At 28.8% G+C, this 22,687-nt stretch overlaps 1 protein-coding gene across 1 annotated transcript in view; it reads right to left on the bottom strand.

Moving 5' to 3' along the window:
* Window positions 1-22,687, bottom strand: part of LOC124497375 (glutamate receptor ionotropic, kainate 2-like) — a 36,891-nt gene that overhangs the window by 10,597 nt on the left and 3,607 nt on the right. The window contains exons 2-4 of the mRNA XM_075731253.1: window positions 16,329-18,543; window positions 12,735-12,856; window positions 11,850-12,571 (exon numbers count right to left, since the gene is read on the bottom strand). The gene's annotated coding sequence lies outside the window, so the exon portion shown is untranslated. The remainder of the gene's footprint in view (window positions 1-11,849; window positions 12,572-12,734; window positions 12,857-16,328; window positions 18,544-22,687) is intronic.

Genomic DNA, 22,687 nt, shown 5'->3' with positions numbered 1-22,687 from the left:
CAAATGTAACCACAATAATAAAAATGAAAATCAAAATCGATTTATTTATTTTGACACACACACACACACACAAACACAATATTTAAAATGGCCATATTGATGATGATGATGACGATGATGATTGTCAAAAGCGAAACATTCAACAGACAAACAAAAAAAAAACATTTCATTCTATTGATAAACAAATAATTTTTTTGGCAAAAAAAAAAAATAAATTGAAATGGATTTTTCAATTTATTTTTTGTTTGCTCAAAAAATAATTTTCTTTCAATTCTTCAATCATTGATATAGGTGATGTACCGGGAAAGAAAATGTGTGTGTGTGCGTGCGTGCGGTTTGTTTGTTTGTTTGTTGGTTCCATGATTTGATAATGTATTGAACACGTAAACCGATTTCATTTTTGCTGACTTTTTCACATCTGTTCTTTTTGTGAATGTTTTTTTTTTTGATGAAAACAAAAACAAAAACAATAATAATAAATTTGCAAAGATGCAATTCATCGAATGAAAACAAAAACAATTGCAATTCTGTGTAATCACAATACCTACAATTGCCATTGAATCTCGTTTGCAAGAGCTGCCCTGATAGAAAAAAAAATACAAGACCCGATGTGATTAAGTAAGAATGACTAACACACTTGTCTATCATTTGAATTGAATTGAATGTGGATGAAGAAAAAAAAATCAATAATTCTAGTCACGAATTTTTTTTCAATTTTTTTTTTGTCTAAATTGAAAACCAAAGAAAAAACCAAAAATACGAAAAAAACAAAGTGCTAAAGAGAATATTTCCGAAATAGTGAATTTGTTATTGCTGCTAAACTACTATGATAACAAACGCAGACAGTGAAAGATAGAGAAAAATGATAAAATGGAAAATAATTTGTCGCCAAAAAAAAAATATTAGTAGCAGCAGCAGAAGCAGCAGTCGTTAATTTTTTATTCACATCAAATTATTTTCGCTGCTTGAATTCAAAAGTTGCTATTAACACAAAAGCAACCCTCTTTTGCTCTCTCTATCTTTCTCTCTCTTCACACAATAATAATAATTTTATACGCTCTTTATTATGATGAATTAATTTTTTTCCGATTTGTTTTTTCTATTTCTATTTTGATTTTGATTTAAACTTTTTTTTGTTCTCCTTCAATTTCCCAAGTGATGATGTTGATGATGAAGCAAGAATTGACATAGAAAAAAAAATCGAAATTCCATTAAATGAAGGAATTCTTAGTTACATCAAGAAACAGAGAGAGAGAGAGAGAGAGAGAGAAAACTTTTTACATTTTGCTTAATTTATCGTTGTACTATTTAGTTACCGAACGACAAAGAAACTCATTAGGGTCAAACAATTTTTTTTTCATTTTCATATTTCAGATTTTTTTTTCTGCTTTTAAATCTGAATTCAATTGGCCAAATGTTTTTGACGTCTAATTTTTTTCTCATTTTTTTCGCTGCTTGTGTCTATGGCCATTTTTCATAAAGCGAAAAAAAAATTTCAATCATTAACAATGGGGGCAAGAGTAAAAAGTTTAAATTAGTGAAAAAAAATTAAAAAAAAACAAAAAAAAAATTATTAACGGAATGAATGAGCAGGAAAAAAATCAAATTTCAATTCAATTAGTCCAAGATCATTAACATTGTGCTGCTGTTGTTGTCACATAATAACAGCAACGAATTTTGACCTTTCAAAAAAATAATTAATAAATTAATCAATTGATAATTTTGAACAAAAAACAAAAAAAAATTGACTTGAAAAATTTCTGTTTTTAACAACGAAAACAGAAGAAATACCACTACTATGATCAATTCATTCATTTGAAGCTCAAATGATTTGAAATCAATTTAGCCATTTTTGTCAATGTTTTTGGTTTTACTAAAACCATAAAACGAATTACAAACCCGACAATGACAACAACAACGACAAAACCGAAACTATTTTCATTTTCCATTGTTACACCAGACTTGACTGACCAATTTCTTTCAATCTCTCTCTCTCTCTCTCTTCAAATGTTTGTCTTTTTTTCATCTATCAATATGAATGAATCAACAATCAATTCTATTTCATAATCACAAATCAATTTTTTTTCTCTCTTTATTTATCCAACTATCATCACCACTAACAAATATTATCAAATCGGATGCTGTTTTTCGTCACTGTTTGGTACTCAATTTAACCAATTTTCTTGTAAATACAAAGATTTTTGTTTGAATTGTGGATTCAAGTAGCTATTGAATTGAATTCGGAAAATAGAAACAAAATGAATGAATAAATGAACGAACAAATTGTTTGTTTGATTTGTGTGTGTGTGTGTGTGTTTGGCTGCTGCTGCTATTGACATAAAGACACTTACAAATCAAACAAAACAAAATGAAACAAATCACACACCCACATAGAGTGAGTGGATGAGTTTAGGTTTCAATTTTGGAAATGTTTTTTTTTTATCTCCTGTTTGTGTATTTTATTCGTTTTTTTTGTTGGTTATATAATAATGACAATTCACAAGAATAATCTGAATGAATGTTTGTTTTTTATTTGCTTTTTTTGGGTAGTGGGAATAAACACATTATGAAACAATGAATGAATGAATGAAATGTGTTCGTGTGTGAATAATATGAATGGACATTTAGTAGATGTAGTGTTTGTATATCTGCTTGTGCAATAAGATGATGATGAAATTCATTTTTTGAAGTGTTTCAATGACATGACACACACACACACACGCACACAAAATTAGTATCATTTGAAACTTGTCAAATGTCAAACAAAATTGTCAATATACGCAGTTAGTTTACACTGTAAAAATGTATCAGCCGTTGATTTTGATACCAAAGGATGGCACTACACTACACTACACTACAATAGATTACTGACAACTTTACATTTTTTTTCGGTGGAAAAATTCAAAATTTGAAAACAATGGCGGAAATAATAGTGATATCAAGGTTTTTAAATTTTTTTTTGTTGTTAAAAAGTTTCATTGCAATCATTATCATCTCCAGGATTCATCGTTCGGATGAGTACACAATTACGTGATGTATGAATGAATGAAATGAAAATTTTTTTCCACTATAGCTCTCTTTTCTCATTTAAGAAATAATGGATTGTAATCATCATCATCGTAATCACATCGAATGAAAAATAATGGAGAATAATCAAAAATAACTTCAGAGAATGAATAGAAAGAACGAGAGAGAGAGAGAAAAAAAGAATTGAAATTGCTTTTACCTTCACCTTTATGTTCGAAATTCTAAGGTTCATTTTTCTTTTGTTTGGTTTTAAGAATGTAAAATCGACTCGACACACACGTAGAAACAAAGGAATATTGTTTTTTCACTTTTCTCTTTCTCGTTATTTTCTCATTTATTCAACAAAGAATGAATAAATAGATGTATTAATTAAACAAAATTTTTTAAATAAAAAAAAAAAAGTTCACCACAATTTGGTTGAATATGATTCTATTGAAACTGATTCCTGAATTTTTTCCTTTTGTTTTTCCTATCATCAACATCATCATAATAATAATAATAATATAACCAAACAATCAACCGAACCAGACCAACCCACAAGAAAAAATGAATTCAAAAAAAAAAACTTTTATCAAAAGCAAGTTGCATGAAATTTGAATAAAAATTTGTTCTCCATCATTATTATTTCTGGGAATAATAGTGAAAAGAAAAATGGGCTTTTTTGTTTGAAGTTTTTTTTTAACGAAATTATTATTATGATTATGATGATTTTGTTTGAAAGCAACAGAAAAAAAAGTGATTGAAATTGAACAAATCAATGCTGCTGATGATGTTATTATTATCATTGATAGAATTGAGTTGTAAAATCGAAATACATTGCACTTTTTTTCCCAACAAGAATTGAAGAAGAAATGGAAAACAAATTCCAAAACACAAATTTGAAAGCAATTGAATTTTTTTTTCTCTTTAGGAAGAAGGCAGATGAATAAATGAAAAACCAATTTCATCTATTTCTGTGAAACGACCAGAATTCCAATTGACATGGTTAATAGACATACGAATCAAATGGAGTAAGAAAAAACAGAAAAAATCTACTTTTTTCCATGAACATCTCATTAATCATTCTTCCCAATTTTTTTTCTCGAGTTCGGGTTTGATTGTTGTTGTTGTTGTTGTTGTTGGCCAAAACTGATTTCTCTTTTTTTCTGATGGTTTCTTTTGGAGATTCTTTCTCGGTTCCAAGAAATGAAATGAAAAAAAACTACATTTAGCAGTAATAAATAAGTTATTATTATTATCATCAACAACAACCAAACTAGTGTGTGTGTGGTGATGGTCGCGGTGGTCCATTTGTTCATTTATCAAACATTTTCTTCTCTCTGTTTTTGGTTCATTTGGTAATTCATTCGATTTTTTTTCTGATTTGGTTTGATTGGATTCCCGATTGGTGCAAATATTATCAACATATAAAATTTCTTATAAAATATAATCAGAATTCAGATTCACCAGAATTAAAATTCAATTGCAATTTGATTTTGATGGTAATGGAAAATTGGAGAAATGAAAAGTTAAAACATTCATCTGCCAATAAAAATATGATGTGTGATGATCCGTTTTTTTCCGTAAAAATTGATAACGAAATCAAGTAAATTTTTTTCTTTTTATTCTTGAATGCATAGAAGAGAAATAAAATTCATGTTTTTGTCATCATCATCATGTTTGTGCCGTGTGTGTGTGTGTGTGAATGTTTTGCATGAATATTTAAATTTGAATGAATGAACGAAAATGAAAATTCAACAAAAAAAAATTGGCAATCATTTCTTTGGAATTCTTTTAATCAAAACATGATTTTATTTTCATTTGAAAATTTGCATTTGAATAAAACCGGATATTCAGTTCTCTTTCTTTTTCTCTCACAACTTGATCAGATTCCGGTTATTTTTTTCTTATTTCTATTTCGGAAAGAAAACGAATTGGAATGGGCTCAAAAAATCAAATAACTTGGGCATCATGACCAAAATCAAAAACATCAAAATCAAAACAAGCCGGCAATCCTCACCATCATCATCATCATCATCATCAACAATGATGATTTGAAGTAGATTTTACATGACTTTCATCATCATTATCATTATCATTTTCAGTCGATGATTTTGAAGTTTTTTTTGGAACAATTTGAACCAAAACGAACAAGAAGACAAGCACAAAAAACAACGAGGACGAAAATTGAAACAACAACAAGACGAGACATGTTCACTTTGTTTTCTGATGTGATGAGATAGTTTCAATAGCAATAAAGCGAAAAATTTTTTCTTTTCTTTTCTGCTGCAGCAGTTTTTTTTTGTTCTAGTATCAAATTGACTTGGACAACATCAACAACAACATCCAATAAGAAAGAAAAAAATAAAACACAATCAGAAACACTCGTAAACTGAAATGATGATGATGAAAATTTCAATGAAAACATTACATGATGAAATTTTCGTTTTTTCTGAAGATGTTAAAATGGATATCCTAATCAGAAAATATAATGGTCAATTTGATTGAGATGCGAACAATTGTTGTCGTTTTTTAAAAGAAAAATTTTTTTTTTTGCAAATTTTAAAACTTTTTCCATAATAAACCAATACTAATGACAACAACATGTCTTTAATGTGGAATAACAAAATGATCGAAATACAACAACAAATTGTCAGAATATAACCAAAACAATAGAATACAAATTTCAATGAATAATAATGATTTAAGAAAGAGAGAGAGAAACAAAAGTTGTGATTCGAAATCAATGATGCAAAACCACCAGCAATTGGAATCTATAAATGAGATGATTTATTTTTTTTTTTTTCGTCATTGCCGTTGTATTCGTTAACGAACCCAAAAATATCATCATCATCATCATCATTGTGTTTCATTCATTTATTCAAATTATTTGTCTTGTCAATTTTGATTCGAGAATCATTCAGATAATTTTATACGATAAATTTCACATTCATCTCGAGCTATATCAATATCATTTTGGTGATTTTATTTGCCTGTGTTTGAAAATGAAATCATTATTATACAATACATAATCACCATTGTGGTATATTCCAATAAAACGAAGAAGAAGAAAATAGAGATATTCTAAATATTCTTGTTTTGTATCATTTCTCATTGTTCTCTTTCTGGAATGCATGAATGCATCGATGAATTTTTGTTGTGTTTCTTTTTCTGAATAATGGCGAGAATTTCACTTGAAATCATCATCATCATCATCATCATCATAATGATAATAATAACGAAACAAATGAAAAATGATGATGAAGAATAAAAGAAAGAAAGAAAAATTTTCTCTTCTTTAATGAATACACACACCCATTGACACAAACAACGAATCACAAAATTAACAAATAAATATGACTGATGATGATCTGACTAAAGATGTGATCAAGTGTATGAAATGGAAAAATTGAACAATTTTTCTGCTTTGTCATTACTGGTTTTGTTTCGTTTCGTTTTTTGAATTCGATTCGAACTCAATTCATCAGACCATTTTTATATAATAAAAATATACCGCAAACATAATATTCTTTTTTTGTTTGTCGTTTTTTTTATATACACATACATTCATTTGGAAAAATTCTCCATTTTTCTTTGTTAATGTCAAAATAAGGTAAAAATAATTGTGACAAATTCACTGACACACACACACACAGATGACATAATGATAATCAATGTATATTTGACACAATGATACTTTGAGGCTTTGAAAGAAAAAAATTTCAAAACATTTCAAAAAGACTGCGAAAAAAATTGTCAAATAATGAAGACTATCAAGACTTTTAAAGAAATTGGAAAAAAAGAATTCATTCAATGAATGAATGAATGAATGAAAAAAACTACTGACTAATATATCATTTTCAAGCTTGATGATAATAATGAATATGCGATGACAGAAGAATCGGTAAAGAAAAATACTGATGCAAAAAAAGTTTAAGTTGAGAAAGTAATGTGAAAACAAAACAAAAAAAAAACAGGCAAAAACAACAACCTTTTCCACCAGGAAAAAAGGTCCTTGGAGAAACATTTATTATATTTGTGTGGGTGTGTGATAGTTTCGTTTTTATATAACTCGAACACAAAAAAAAATACAAAATAGAAATTTTTTTCCTCTATACACCCGAGGAATTTAATTGATGATAGAATAACTAGATAGGATAATATTTAAAACCAACTTCAATTTCACACTTGGTCCCAAGGGTCGGTTGTTCATGATTTAAAATATTTTGTTTTTTTTTTCGTTTCAAACTTTTGTGTTGTGTGTAACTGTGTGTGTGTGTGTGATTTAATAGTTGATCATTTATTTTATTCATATCATTAAGTTCATAATGATGATGATGATGATGATGATGATTAGTATTTTGAATTTATTCGCAAGTGCTTTTCTTTTGTTTTGGTTCAAGGTAATCAAGGATAATCCTATAACCGGAATCAAGGTGGCGTTGACCAAGTTTTTTTTCGCTCGTGTAACGTCATAATTAATTCTATAAAAAAAGGCAATTTTATTGGATTGTGAAACCTGTTTAGTTATTTTGAATATTTATTTGTTGTAACGTGTTACAGTGGTTGTTTTGGTGGGTGAATGTGTTTTTTTTTGTTTTTACTTATTTTTTATTATCTATCGGAATCGATTTAAATGAACGACAATATAAATCTGTTTTTGGTAGACTTGGTTTTAGACAAACTCATTGGTAATTCATAGGATAGTCATTGAGAATGGCCATTTCATTGATTAAACTATCAAATAGAATGAATTAAAAAAAAACTTTTTATCTCTGGAAAAAAATCACTGTGCATTAATTATGTATGTCTGTGTTTGTGTGTGTGTGTGTGTTTTTTTTTTTGAAAGACAGGAAAAAATACAAAGTTGTAAAAACAAAAGTTTTCATTTTCTGGTGCAAAGAAAAAAAGTTTCACCGAAAAAAAATGAGAAAGAAAAGAAAATTTATTAGGATTGAAATTTCTTCCAGCTTTAAAGTTTTTTTCGTCGTCGTCATCATCTTCATCATTATATTCTTAGTAAAACTTTTAAAACTATTTTTTTCTTTTCTACCCAGAGTATTTATTTGTAAATTCTCTCTAAAGAAGGGTTCGCATTTCTGTTGATTTGGATAAGAATAAAGAATCCTTTTTTCATTTTCTGGTATTAAATAATACTAGATTCTAATATCTAATATCTAAATATAAATGTGATATGAGAAAGTATAAAGATGATGGTGCACATTATTCTTTTTTCTCAATTTTTTTCATTTTCTGTAAATACACACACACACACATAGCATGTGTTTTTGCATGTAATTTATTATTTTCTTTTTGTTTTTGAAACGATATATAAAATAATGTCGAACAAAAACAAAACAAAAAAAAGAAAAAAGAAAAAAGAGGAGAAAAAACCAAATGAATGAACACTTACGAATTTTTTTTTCATCTAATGATATATATCTCTACCACTCTTTTCGGAAAAAGATACTATTTTTCTGTTTTTGCACAACAGAAAAAAATCATTAACAAGAATTCGATCCAGAAAAAAAACGAAAAGTTTCTTTTTCATTTCTTTCATCTTCAATTCAACATCAACAAAATCAACAATAATCAGAATGAAGATTTTTTGTTATCGTGTCCAATCGAACGTTGTTTACGATCGTATACACACAGAGACAGACAAAATATATTCTTTGATTTTGTTTTCAAAGAAAGAATGAAAAAAATAAAGAAAATTAAACAGATTCTGTAACGAAGAATCACAAAACGTGATTAGATTTGACAATTTTTATTTTTATTTTTTTTTTTTTTTTTTTTGCTGTCGGCTGTAAAGTTGTTGCAATAATCATCAATTGTCATCATTATCATCAACGGCATCACTAGAAGTAACAATGATTGGAATCATCTCGAATGATTTTGTCGTTAGATGATATCGTGAAAAACAATAGCATAAACAGAGTGAAAAACGAATCAGCATTCATGCTGTGATTCTCAAATTTTTTTTTCTCGTGTATTTCCAATTTATTGCGAAATTTTTTTCACCGTTTTTTTTCTTTTCATTGGATGAGTGTAATAGGATACCGTATCCCTTATTTGGACAAGATGTGAGACGTAAGCAAAAAGTTGGGGGTGGTGGTGTTTTGGGAAAATGGAAGACAACAACGACATCATGGCCAATACAAATCGAGTAATAAAATTCTTCCATTAACTTTTTCTTCAAGTGCTAGATTTATAACTTTTTTCGTTTTGTTTCTCATTGGTTTCATCGAACAAAACACACTCACACACACAAGAAACATGAAACTCTTGAAAAGAAAAAATTCAAAAAACCAAAAACTAAAGTCATTGGATTGTTTTTTATTTTAAAAAGAATAAATTTTCTTGATCGATCATCGAATCGTGGAATTTTAAATTGAGCGATTTTCTGGAAACAGTGGAAAAAAAAGAGTCATAAACAACAACATCAATACCATTTATGGGCTATAAAACTATATATTGTTGTTATTTATTTAAATGAATCAAACAAACAAAAAGTGGAATTTTTTCCCTTTTTCCAATGAATATCATTGCCCAAAAAAATGAATATATGTTTTTTAGGTGAAAAACCTATTATGAAAACTTTCTTAATGCTTGTTTAATGCCCGAGATTTTGATTTGTATAATTTCCATTTTTTTTTTTTTGTTCGTTTGTTCGATGCAAAAACAACGATCAAATATTTTTTGGTTTGGAAATAAAAAAAAAAACATTAATCGCCTGCTGTTACCGCCATCGTAATCACATTCACATCATGACATAACATTACCATTAAATTACAATTTTTTGTGTCTGTTTTTTGTCCATTTGAATTTAGACGGTGAACAAAAATAGAAAAATGACAGGATTTCATTCATTAATAATTATTACCGATTAAATGAGCAAATTGTAACTGAAACTGTAAATACCAAAAAGAAAAAAAAATAGGAAAACGGTGATTGTATTTTGATTGAAACTTTTTTTTTTGCTTTGTTAGCTAATCAAAAGTTTTTTTCGTTCACACCTTCCACTGGCACTCTGTTTAATGGTTGATTGAGTCACTAATAATTCTTCCCACACACACACACACACACAAATAATGGTAAACAAAAATAATGATCAGCCAGAAAAAAAGAAAAAAAAACTTTTTCCGCCGGAATCAGCAGGTATTTATATTGTTTGTGTGTGTCATATTTTGGCATATATATTCCATCTAATCATATTAAACTGAAACAGAGACATATCATTTTTTTTCTTGATTCAATAATGATGATGAAGATTACCCAATTTTATTATTTGCTGTTGACAACAACAACAACGACAGGCAAAAAAGACGTCGAAACTTTTATTATGGCAATCAAATCATCATCATCATCATTATTATTGATGATTTGATAGAATATGGTAGTAGGACAATAATAATTTTTGTGAATCAATCTTGAAAATACGATAGTTTGATGCTCGAGGTAAAAAAAATGAAAAATACGATCTCCGATGTGTTGTGGCCCATATATCATCAAACATTTTTTTTCGATTACTATAACATTTGGCTGATGATTATATGATGAACGTTATTTGGTTTGCTTGTGTGTGTGTGTGATTGATGACAATTTTATTTTTTTTTTTTATACCATGTGATTGTATTGTATGTGGATGGGGCTTGTCATCATAATCATCATATCATTTTATTTGATAAAAATAAAATTGAAAAAACGTTTTAAATAGATTATAAAATAAAATAAAATTGAAGTAGATGCAAACTACTGAGAAGAGAGAATGAGGAGAGAAAACGCTTTAGGGATGTCAACAAAGTGTGATGATGATGTTTACACATACTTTTCAACAAACATATTGTCATCGATATCAATATCGCATCACATCAATGTCTATTTGTAGGAAACACTTAGTTGCTCCAAATATTGAAATATTTTCATTGACAATCAGAATTGATGATTATTGAATTTTTCTTGATCGAGGATAATTTGACAATATTAAGTTAAGGTGATAATAAGCTATAAACTATTAAAATAAATTGATTTTTTATATAAATATAAATATATTTATTTATTATGATTATGATGATGATGACAATTTTTTTTTATCCACCCACTAGGCTTTTTTCTGGAAAATGGAAATACATCTAAAAAATTTAAATGGATTGAAAATCGCTTCAACAAAAAGGAAAATTATCATCATCATTATTAATCTTGATGGTATTTGATATAAACGATTCAATTCTACTTTATTCATTATGAAATTTGACATTTGAAATGAATATATTATATTATTTAAATCGTAAAAAGCTATATTTTTTTCACAGAATTTTCGTTTCACTTTAAACCTTGGTTAGTGTCAAGATTATTTTATTACATATATGAAACAATTTTGGTGGTTGGTTCACAATCGATATATATAGAATATGAAACCATTTTTATGTTATATCAATCAATTAGTGCCATTGTTGCTCAACATTTTCATGTCAACAATATTTTTAACAGTTATCACATTAAAAATGGGTAAAAAGGGAATTGGATCGTTGACAAAAAATTACGACAGATCATCATCATGGACCATTAAACATCGTTTTTTATTTGGAGCATTTGTTTTTTCAAAAAAGTAATAATTTGTTTAAATTTTCAAACATTAGAAGAATCGATAATTCTTGAGCAATTTTCACTACGATAATCTTGATAATGATTAGAAAGTGCAAATAAAACAAACAAAATTTAAATCAAGCGAAAATGAATAAATCAATGAAACTTAATCAAACTATTGGAAAAAATGTTGAGAAAAAAAAGTGATTCTAAATCAAGAAACTAAAAATAAAGGAAAAAAATGTCAACTTTACCTCTAGGGACTATGATGAGCTTTTTGTTTGATGGTCCAGAAATCTTTTTATTTTCAGGATTCCAAATAACAGTTTTTTTTCTTCTTTGGTATGATAACAGCAAAGTTGTCAACGGTTTTATTTTGTGCTTTTCTCGCTTTTTCTGTTTTTTTTCTTTATGGAAAAAATTGTCACTTTATGGATTCACAATTTGTTATCGTTTTGTTGTTGTTGTTGTTTGATGAGAATTTTTTTTCTTGTTTAGAAAATTGTTTCCATCATTCTGGCCTGAGGTTTGGATCTTGTTTTGTTGTGATGATGAGTTGAATTCAATGAGAAAATAGTTTCGTATAGTTAACAAAACACAACAATTGTCGTAATGTCAATTTATTTTCGGTTTTTCTTTTTGCAACTTTTCTTTCTTTCACGAATCAAATCTGAGATTGATTTGTTGATCGCGATGACATGAGAGGAATGAATGGCTTTGAATATTTGGCCATACAATGTTTAGGTTGGTGCCAATCAACAAATATTCTGTTCAATGTTTATTCACAATAGACACACAAACACACACACACAGATGGATGGATGAAAAATCAAGAAAAAAAAATGTTTTGGTGAATTAAATTTCATTTTCACAAATTTGTTTTTTGCTTTGTTTCATAAACAATGCCTTATTATATGCCACATAAAACAAATAAATATAATAAATAAGTATCCACGCACAAACAATTGTTTAACATCTATAACAACAACAAATAATAATAATAAACGATAACAGAAAACCGCCAGAATTACCAAAAATGCAATTGAAATAAAATGTACCACGATTTATGTTGTGAATGCAATAGTGTGTGTGTGCGTGTGTGCGATTCTTGTCGAAAAGATGTCTAAACACAGACTGACTTTGTTTGGTTGTTGTTGTTCAGATGAATGCAAAAGGCGCCGTAATACATCCGAAAAAATCGAGTTTCATTTCAACTACAATTTTGTGTCTCATTCGCTCGCTCTTCCTGTTGTATTCTTATCTGAGTAATAGTAGTAGAATAAGAAGCAAGAGCGAGCAAAAATAACAATCAACGCGATCTAAACTGAGCATCGGCTCTGACAAATACAAGTAAAAATTGAACGGCAAATTTCTAGCGCCTGACACACACATTGATTTGAGTGTCACATGGAACTTTAGTCATGTATGGCTGCTGTTCAAGAAATCAGAGAAAAATTTGGTCAAAAAAGAAAGAAAAAGCTATGAACAACGACGTCGTCGTCGTTTTTTGGGTTATTCAATGAACATTGAATGTCTATGTGTGATGTTCATTGAGCATCAAATCATACAACATTGACATGAACAAAAAATATTGTATAGTAATGGTGGTTGGTTCGTTGGTTGGTTGGTTCGTTGGTAATCATGACTGATAATCATGCCAAACAGAGCCGAATCACAAAAATCGAGTCTTACGCGATTACGCCATTTATGAATCCGTGACAAAAATGAGGAAAAGGAAATGAATGAACGACGATATTATATTCATTTTATCGGAAAAAACAAGAGACAGCAATAAGCTAGATTAGCTTAACTGATATTTATTAATTAGCAGATTTACCCTAAAAAAGAATTAGCTAGCTCAACACTTTTTTTTTCTCTCTCAAGTAATTTACAAACAAACATGCTGAATATGTGAATGTGACAGAAAAAGAACGTTTTTCTCTCTCAATCTTATTTAGTTTTCACGAATTTTGTTATAGGAAAGTGTTTGAGTGTGTGTGTGTGTGTGTGTGTGTGTGTGTGTTTGCAAACTATTCAAATGATAATTAGACATAATAATAATAATGCATTTATATTTCCATCATTGCCGCCATTATCTTGATCACATGAAACATCCGGAAGAAAAAAAAACTCATTGAGATGATCATCATGATGTTTCAATCGATAAAATGAAATGGAAATTTATTTTTCAACCATTCATTCATTCATTCATTCATCCAATACTCTAGTTACATTAATTTGGTTTTTTCACTAGCTATAATATTTTCGTTATATATAATAATAATTTCCACATTGTCAAAATCGATGTTGATGTTTGAAAATGTGTGTGTGTGTGTGTTATTGTCATTGATATTCAAATTTATATATCTAGTGAATGTAGTATTTGAATATATGTGTGTGTGTGTGAAAGTAATTGTAAATTCTTTTCTATTTTTGACAAACAAACTGGAAACAGACAGAATCTAGAAATAGAAATGGATATTTTATAACAACAACAACAACAACAACAACAAAAAGATACTTTGAAAACATTTTGTATCTGCTTGTTGTTGGTAATATTTATAATGTAATGGATAATTATTCTTGAACGCCAGTTTACCTAGACGAATAAATAGGAAACGTGAATATTCCGTCTGTTTGAATGGTTAGTTATTTTTTTTCAGCTCGAAAATTTGTCAATTCAGGAAAAAAAATTCATTTCAATCAAAACACTTGGAGAAAACAAAAAAAAACTAATTTTATCTTTGATTGAAATGGCCAGACAGAGTAAAATAAATAAATATTGTTCAAAAAGTGAAAAAGAAAATGAAAATGGAAATTATTTATGCATGGCGTTTCATTTCAACTCTTCGGTTTTTTTTTCTGCCGCTACTGTTGTTGTTGTTGTTGTTGTTCATCAAAATGAAAATCACACACACACTCACACACATAGAATGATTTAAATTTAAATTTACAAAAAAAAATTCGTACAATTTGAATCGAATTAGTAGTTTTTTTCACTTCATTCCGGGTTTGATTATTTTTTATTCCCTATTCCGTATTCGTGCAGAACATTTATTTTGTTGTTGACGCTTGACTTGCACGTATTGTTGTTGGTATTAAAATATTTTTTTTCTCTTCACAATTCCGATTTTGATTCTGATGCTGCAAATAAGGTGAAATTTGGATGAAAAAGTTTTTTTTTTGTTCTGGATACAGAGGCAAATTTTTAAGTATAAATTTTTCTTTTTTTTTCTTCTTTTGTCTTTTTCATTTGTTTGTTTTTGAATTCTTCATGACAAAGCGAAAATTGACAAACAAACAGAGAAAATAGAGAAAAAACTTTGGCAAACAGAAAAAAAATGAATAAAATAATGTAGATTTGAATGAAACAAAAACGCGGATGTAATTGAAAACGAAAAGAAAAAACAAATTTTCATTTTCAAGACCGACTGTGTATATTTGATGTTCTGATTATGAAGATTCTCATCGTCATCATCATAATGATGATGATGATGATTAGTTTTCTTTTTCTTTCAAGTTTGAAAATGACACAATTTCTTATGGAACCGATTCAAGTTGTGTTCTGTAACTTTCGTAAAGATTTTCTTCAGATTTTTCCATTGGTGATGATGATTAGTTTTCCTGTAAAAATCTTTTTCATGATTCAATTTATTCGAGCGAAAAACCAAAGTTAGTTAGTCCGTGTTATTGGTGATGTTTATAATATTTTTTTTCCACATTCATTTATTCTTGTTAAGTGGTTCTGCTTATCTGTGTTATTCATTCATGTCGATTATCAGATTTTTTTTGCTGAAAAAATTATAAGATGAAAAAGAAATGGCGATATCATCATTTTTTTCTGGGAAAAAATTGTGTTGTGGCAGAGGGTATGGTTTGAAATTAAATCAAAGCAGCAGAAGCAACGAATTCAAAAAAAATTGTTGGTAAAAAACAAAAATTTTTGCTTCCAAGAAGAATTAATAATAATGATGCTGTCTTGGATGTTAATTGAATTTTTTGTTTTGTTTTCATTTTGTGCACAAAACAAAACAAATTGAATGAGATAACCGGATTGATTTTGGTCGTTGGTTGTGTGAGTGGAAATTTTTATTCTTCTTCTTCTTCTTCTTCTTGATTCTGTACCAGCATCATGGTTTTTTCTCTTAGTTTTGTTTCAATTCATTAATGAATGAAGATGTTATCAATATTAATTGCAATCATAGTATGTCTGCTGGTGGTGGTTTTTTGTTTGTTGTTTTAGCTTGATTTTTTTCGTTTTTCTTTTCTTTTCTAGTGGTCGGGTTATCTTTTTTTTTCTAGTTCTAGTTCAAACCGGTAATGAGAAAAATGATGGCGAAAAAAACCGGAAACAAATTTTATTTTATTTCATTTTTTTTTTGTATCTGATGATCTAGTCTGACTGTTTTTCGAAACGGTGGTGCTGGTGGTTGTGATGAAATGCAAAAAACGAATAAAACACGATCGACCGCCAAGCGTGAAGATTTGGAAATTGAAAACAAAAAAAAAACATTTTTCAGTTTTTTTTTCGAAACTAGAATTGATGATGATGACCACACTGTGAATCATAAAACAAAAATCGAAACAACAAAAAAAAACAATTTTTCATTGTATAATAATGATGTTATGCATTTGCAATAACCACAAAAAAACGATTGCGTCGAAAAATGTCGAAACTTTTTTTGTTTTTTTTTGGAAAATCTAACCATTTGAAACGACAAAGTTTTACTTACGTAATGTATGTAGGATCCATTCGTAGATAGATGATTCTGATTTCATGATCTTCTGGGTTTAGAGATCAAAAAAGAAAAAAGTTCAAACCAATCTTTTGTTTGGTGGTCAGAAATAAAGTTTTCTACTGAAAAACAACATCAACTAGTGTGCAGTTCGCCATCGTTTATCATCATTGTTTTTTTTTTTTTTTTTGTAAATCTTTTGATCTTGTGTTTTTTTGGGGCAATTGACATGATTCTTTCGTTTTTGTTATTGAATGTAACAAACAAAAAAAATTTTCGCAAAAGAAAAAAAAACATAAATCATTTAATTGTATGTCATCAGTGTGCGAGTGTGTGTGTCAAGCAAACATCTTTTTTCTATCATTATCACTGACCACTGAGCAAATCTTTTTGCAAAAAAACGAAAAAGTTAACCACCGAAATCCTTTTTTTGAAATTTTTATGCATTTAATTTGAAAAATGAAATTGATATATAGTCAGTTGCTGTTGTCCGAAATTATCGATCCAAGAATTTTGCTGAAATCTTGTCCGCATCGGGATCTTCATTCATTCACTCACTCATACACTTTGAATTTGAATGGACCACACTACTACTGCTAATGATGAGGAAACGATCATTTCAAAATCCTCATCATCATCGTTATATAATGACCACGAACGACGACAAATTGAAAAAAAACAAGAAAAGAAAAATCGTTATTTTTCTACCCTTATATTCTATATGGTTAGTAGAAGACAAATTCAATTTTTTCTCTCTCCCTCAGTTTTTTCTTTGGTCAGCAAAAATAACCAGAATTGAGAATTCATTCTACAAATCCATTTATTGTTTCCCATCATCATCATCATCCGGGTTGATTTAAATCTAAAGAAAAGGAAACGAAAAGATGGACAGAATTCTGATTCTCTAGAAATGGATGATTTTCATTTATTTCTTCAATGATTACGATGACTATAACCCTGAAGCCATTTGTGTGTGTGTGTGTGTGTGTGTGTGTTTCAGGCGAAAAAAAACCAAATGTCTCATCATCATAATCATCAATTTCAGTACATTAGGCCTGTGTTAGAAATCTTTGGGTTATATTTTGAAATGATGATGATGATGAAAAATGATTCCAATTTCATAATAAATTCTCTTTCTATCTTTGCCATAATCATATCATATAATTAATTATGACTATTAACAATAAATAAATAAATGCTATCTTGGCATTTCGGGTTCACAATGAACGAATTTTGTAAAGACAAAAAACAAAAACTTTTGTTTTTTCTGATTGTGTGTGTGTGTGTGTGTGGGTACGACATAATCTTGCATTAGTCTTAACAATAACAATATGATACATATGTAAATTATGTTTGAGAAACCGAAATCGGTATTGTTTCGAGAGCCAACAACTAGAAATTTTTCGAGTAAATCAGCGAAAAATAGACGAGAAATGAATAATAGAAACATAAATCAATCATTCAATCATCCAAAATACAGATATTATCAACAACATTATCACATTCACATGCATGAAAAAAAACCTTTATTATTCAGCGAGAAAAACAACAACAACAACAACAATGGAATATAGTGATATACAACTAACAAACTCAAATAGCCAGGCCAATTACGATCTGAAAAAAACGAGAGAAAGAGAAATATTACCGAAAAAATAACAATTGGCTCAATTGAATGTATCGATGATAATGAGATGAACATCAATCAAAATAATAAAAGAGCGATATAGATCAAGAAGTTTGAATCGACAATGAAAAAAAAATCCGGATATCCATAAATAGCTAAAACCAGAATTATGGTCCAAAGACGAAAAAACATATTTTCTACATCATCATCAGTGTCTTTTTGGAACCAAGGAACCAATATACTTTCTGATTTAGAATCAATAAAATAAATTCTATACGTCTGTCTGGAAGAAAAGTTTTATTTTTATTGTCTGATTTTGACGGATTCAATGAATGAAATGAAAAAGAATCAAATCGATTTAATCATCATCATCATCATCATCATATTGTTGTTGTTGGTCGATTAACGATTTATGATGGTAATTCATTTGTCCATTTTTTCGTTCATCATCATCATGATCATGATCATGATCATGAGAATGACACATGGCTGATGACCGTGCAATAAAATAATGCCATCAAAAGTGTTGTTTCAAATTGGAGTCGAACCGGAAAATAAATGACGATTATCTGAAAATGGAAATTGCTGTGGAAGAAAAAAGGCTTTATAGTAAATATTAAATATAAATGAGGATCAATAAATTGATAAAAACGATGGTTTTACGGCAAAACGAAAATTAAACACGATGCATGAATATCTGTATGTTTGAAATAATCTATTATCTTTTTCGCATGTTTTTTTCAACACATTTCCAAGACAATAGACACAAAAACCAACACACACACATACAAACATTCTTGCACGCGCTAAACTTTCGGCCAATAATGATATTTTTTTCAGAGTAAAAAACACAAATTTGAAATCTGGTCAAACAGGAAAAAAATGAAAAAACCAAAGATTAATTAGAATAGATTTTAAGATGAATAACAATAATTGGTTGGGATGGATGAATAAATAAATCAAACGGTCATGTACGGTAAATATTAACCCTATATATCATATATGCATAACAAAATTCTGATGAAAATCAGTAACCCATGTGTGTGTGTGTGTGTCCGATGTGAATTTATAAAAGCGGAAACAAACATAAATTTCTCCTCATCGTCTTCGTGGTTGTCGTCGATAAATGAACAAACAAAACAACCAGAAATTATGAAAAATAAAACTACATAAATATTGTACCGATCCTGTAACAGTCGACGAATAGGAAAGAAAAATGATTGATTAAGCTGCCCTTTTCGCCAGCTTGTTGTCATCATCATGATCATCGTATGTGTGGATCGCTCTCTCGATTGTGTCATTTGTGCGGAAAACTACTGTACGAATACGAGAAACAACAAAAAAAAATCAAATCTAAAAAGAATCCGAAAAGTTTTTTCTATTTGTTAAGTTCAATTCATTCACATGCACACAGAATATATTGTTTTTCTCATTGAAAATTTGAAAAAAAGATTTACTTTTGTCTTTGGTCTTTTAAATATGGAACAAAATAAATAAATAAATTAGCTATTTCAGTCTGATTTTAGAAAAATGTATTTTTCATCACAACTACATCAAGCAACAACCATCGCTAAAAAAGCAAAAAAAAATCAATCATCAAATAATGTTTGCATGGCCAACAACAACGATGATGATGATGAAAAAATTGTCTGGCATCAATTTTTCAAAAACAAAATCCATTTTGAATTTTTCTCTTGATGATGATGAAAAATTTACATCAATGAATATTAGAGATGATATATTGAAAAATACTAGCAAATCGATCAAATTGAAATTTGAAAAATGATTGATTTGAATCATTTCAATGTCGTTGTCGTTGCTGTTGTTTTTTTCCATATCGACAAATAACAACAGATTTGATTGATTGAATGTATAGACACACACACAGTAAATTCTTTTGCTTGTGCACCAAATGAAAATGCATTCAAATCGAAATGGCTTTTTATTGCCAATCTGATCATTCAACAATAACAAAAAAAAAACTTGCGTCAACTTTAATGCGAGGTGATGCAGCCAAAAAATAAAATGTTTTTTTGTAATGGCTCACAAACACACCGTTATAAATCGATCGTTTTTTTTCGATCGGTCATCAATGATGTGTGGCGAAGAAAATGCATTTCCATGCATTTCGTATATCGTAGGATTTTGAAAATTGTTTTTTTTCTACTTCCATCTAGTGGAACAAACTGCGGATGCTTTCCATGACAACAATACTTTTTGATGAAAAATAGAATTCGAGATTGTTGAAACCGCAGAATCCAGATCAAGAATTTTTGCGTGCGTGCACTGTGTAAAGACATTAATTTTTCTTTTCTTTTCTCACTTTTTATTCTCTGATTTGTCTTTATCCAATGGGCAAAAAAAGCATGAGAGTAAACGAAAAATATTAAAAGCAACAACAACAACAACAACAAAAAAATGCGAATGAATTTATAGAATTCGAATGAAAAACCATTAATAGTAAAACACTTAACACTTGGATGGCTAAAATAAAAAATGTGTTCGTTTTGGTAGTAATTGTTCTGTCTCTGATAAAAATTGGATACGTTCTTTATTTTTTTTTTCATTTTTTACTTTCAGAAATGAATCAAAAACCGTTGAAAACGTTGTTGTTGTTGGCTTAAATATAACGGATACGATAGGAGAAAAAAATTGCTAAAAGTCTGAACACTGAAAAAAATGAGAAAACTGAGCAATTTTTCATGACTCAAATTTCTCAACTAACAAGAGAGAAATGAAATCGAATAATAAATAGAATAAAGTAAAATGAGATAACCAAATACCGAACACAGCAAGAATCAATACAATGAATTGGAGTATCAAGCAAATAATACACAAGAAGAAACAAATGATTTGAACCAACCAATAACAAAAATAAAAAGAAGTAGAAATATTATTAATAATCTAATTGTTATCTTCACAGTTTTTCATTTCTTCATCAATTTTTTCTCACATTCGGTCAGATATTCGGGCTCTATGGCCATCGCTAGCTATTGCATATGAAAACATTGTTGTGATCAAACAGGAAATAAAATGTCAAAGAATTTTGAGAACATCATATATGTAGGCCAATAGAACAGGAATTTTTTTCCGTTTTTTCCTCTCTAAAATGTTTGTTTGTTTGTTGATTCACACACTCAAACGCTGGCACCAGCAAAACGAAAAAGATAAAATCAATTCATCGGTTAGTCAATTTGGATGTGGATACAGAGAGATAAATAAAAAGAGAGAGAGAGAGAGAAAATGGAATAAAATATAAAAAATGTTGTTTCCATAATTTGCTGCTTTTTACTCTACCAACCACCAACCATCATCACTATCATCACCGCCCTACATTTGAATAACTAACTGACTTTTATCGGTTTTTTGTTGTTGTTGTTGGTGAATGGGAATGCTTGGGAAAAAACACATCCATACACATATACTTTTTTCAAAGGATAATGGAACATCCATATTCACATACACAATAATGCAATGGAATACCGTTTTTTTTTATTCGCGCGGGGGTTGATTGGGGTAATGATCAAACGATTTTCGTTTTAGAATACTGACGGAACTAAACACACACATACACGTATAATGTAAAGTCAAAGCCTGGAAGCCATTGATGCGTATGATGATGACGAGGAGAAGCTTCAAGCAATTCTTTTGGGCTCCATCATCATCAGCATCGTGGACATCGATTCAATTGTTGTTGTTTTGTGTGTGTGTATGTTTCAGAGTTATGTATGTATGTTCGATCATCAATTTGCCTAAAGTTTTTTTCACTTCTTTTCTTTTGTTATTCTCTCTCACTTTCTTTCTCTTTTTATTTCCACATATATTTTGCTTCTATTCATCTCTTTTTCTTTCTAAATAGCATTTTTATCCGAAAAAATTCGTATTCGCAACCATTTATTAGGTTATATGATGATCTAAGTTTTTTTTTGGCAATAAATATATAGACATATTTGAATTTTTTCGTTCTTCTCCTATTACTATTCAACACACCCACACGGACACATGCACACATGTATTATTTTTTATATGTCCATCTTGTTTTCGTTTGTTTGTTTGTTGTGGTCACATTGTAAAAATGATAGCAAAAGACCATTCTAGATAATAACCAAACGAGACAAAAAAGAAAGAGCGAAACAAAAAAAAAGAAAGAAATAGACAGTCCAAAAAGAGAAAAACTGTCATTATAATATTTCGATTTATAAATATTGACAATAATCAAAATATATAGAAAAATGTGGATATATACCATATAGCATATATTATTATGATTATTATTGGAATTTATATGATTCTACCACTATCAACACTGTTTTTATGATGATGATCATGATCATGATCATGATCATGAGAATTGAAAGAAAATTTTTTTTTCTTTTCTTGATCACCATAATATTACAATAATGATGACCAATAATAATAACCAACTAGTAACAGCAAAATCTTCATTGCTAGATGATGATGTAATATTTATGGGCTTGGAATTTGGTTATTTCGTTTGTTTGTTTGTTGTGGTCATCGAAATGATTTTTATTCAATTTTATTCCGCATGTGTTTGTGTTTTAAGGTCTTTATCATTCCATTTAGAATCTATCTATCTAGCAGATTTGTAATAGATTTTTGTTTTTTTTTTTGTATTATTTACACACATGATAATTTTTTTTTGAAGGGAAAAAAGTTTTTTCTTTTCCACACATACACACGGTTTCTTACAGTTTTAGAAAAACAAAAT

The sequence above is a fragment of the Dermatophagoides farinae genome, chromosome 5 (assembly GCF_024713945.1).
Source record: "Dermatophagoides farinae isolate YC_2012a chromosome 5, ASM2471394v1, whole genome shotgun sequence".
Taxonomy (NCBI): Eukaryota; Metazoa; Arthropoda; class Arachnida; order Sarcoptiformes; family Pyroglyphidae; genus Dermatophagoides; species Dermatophagoides farinae.
The sequence above is the reverse complement of the archived record's forward strand: the minus strand, read 5'-3'. Positions and strand labels throughout refer to the sequence as shown.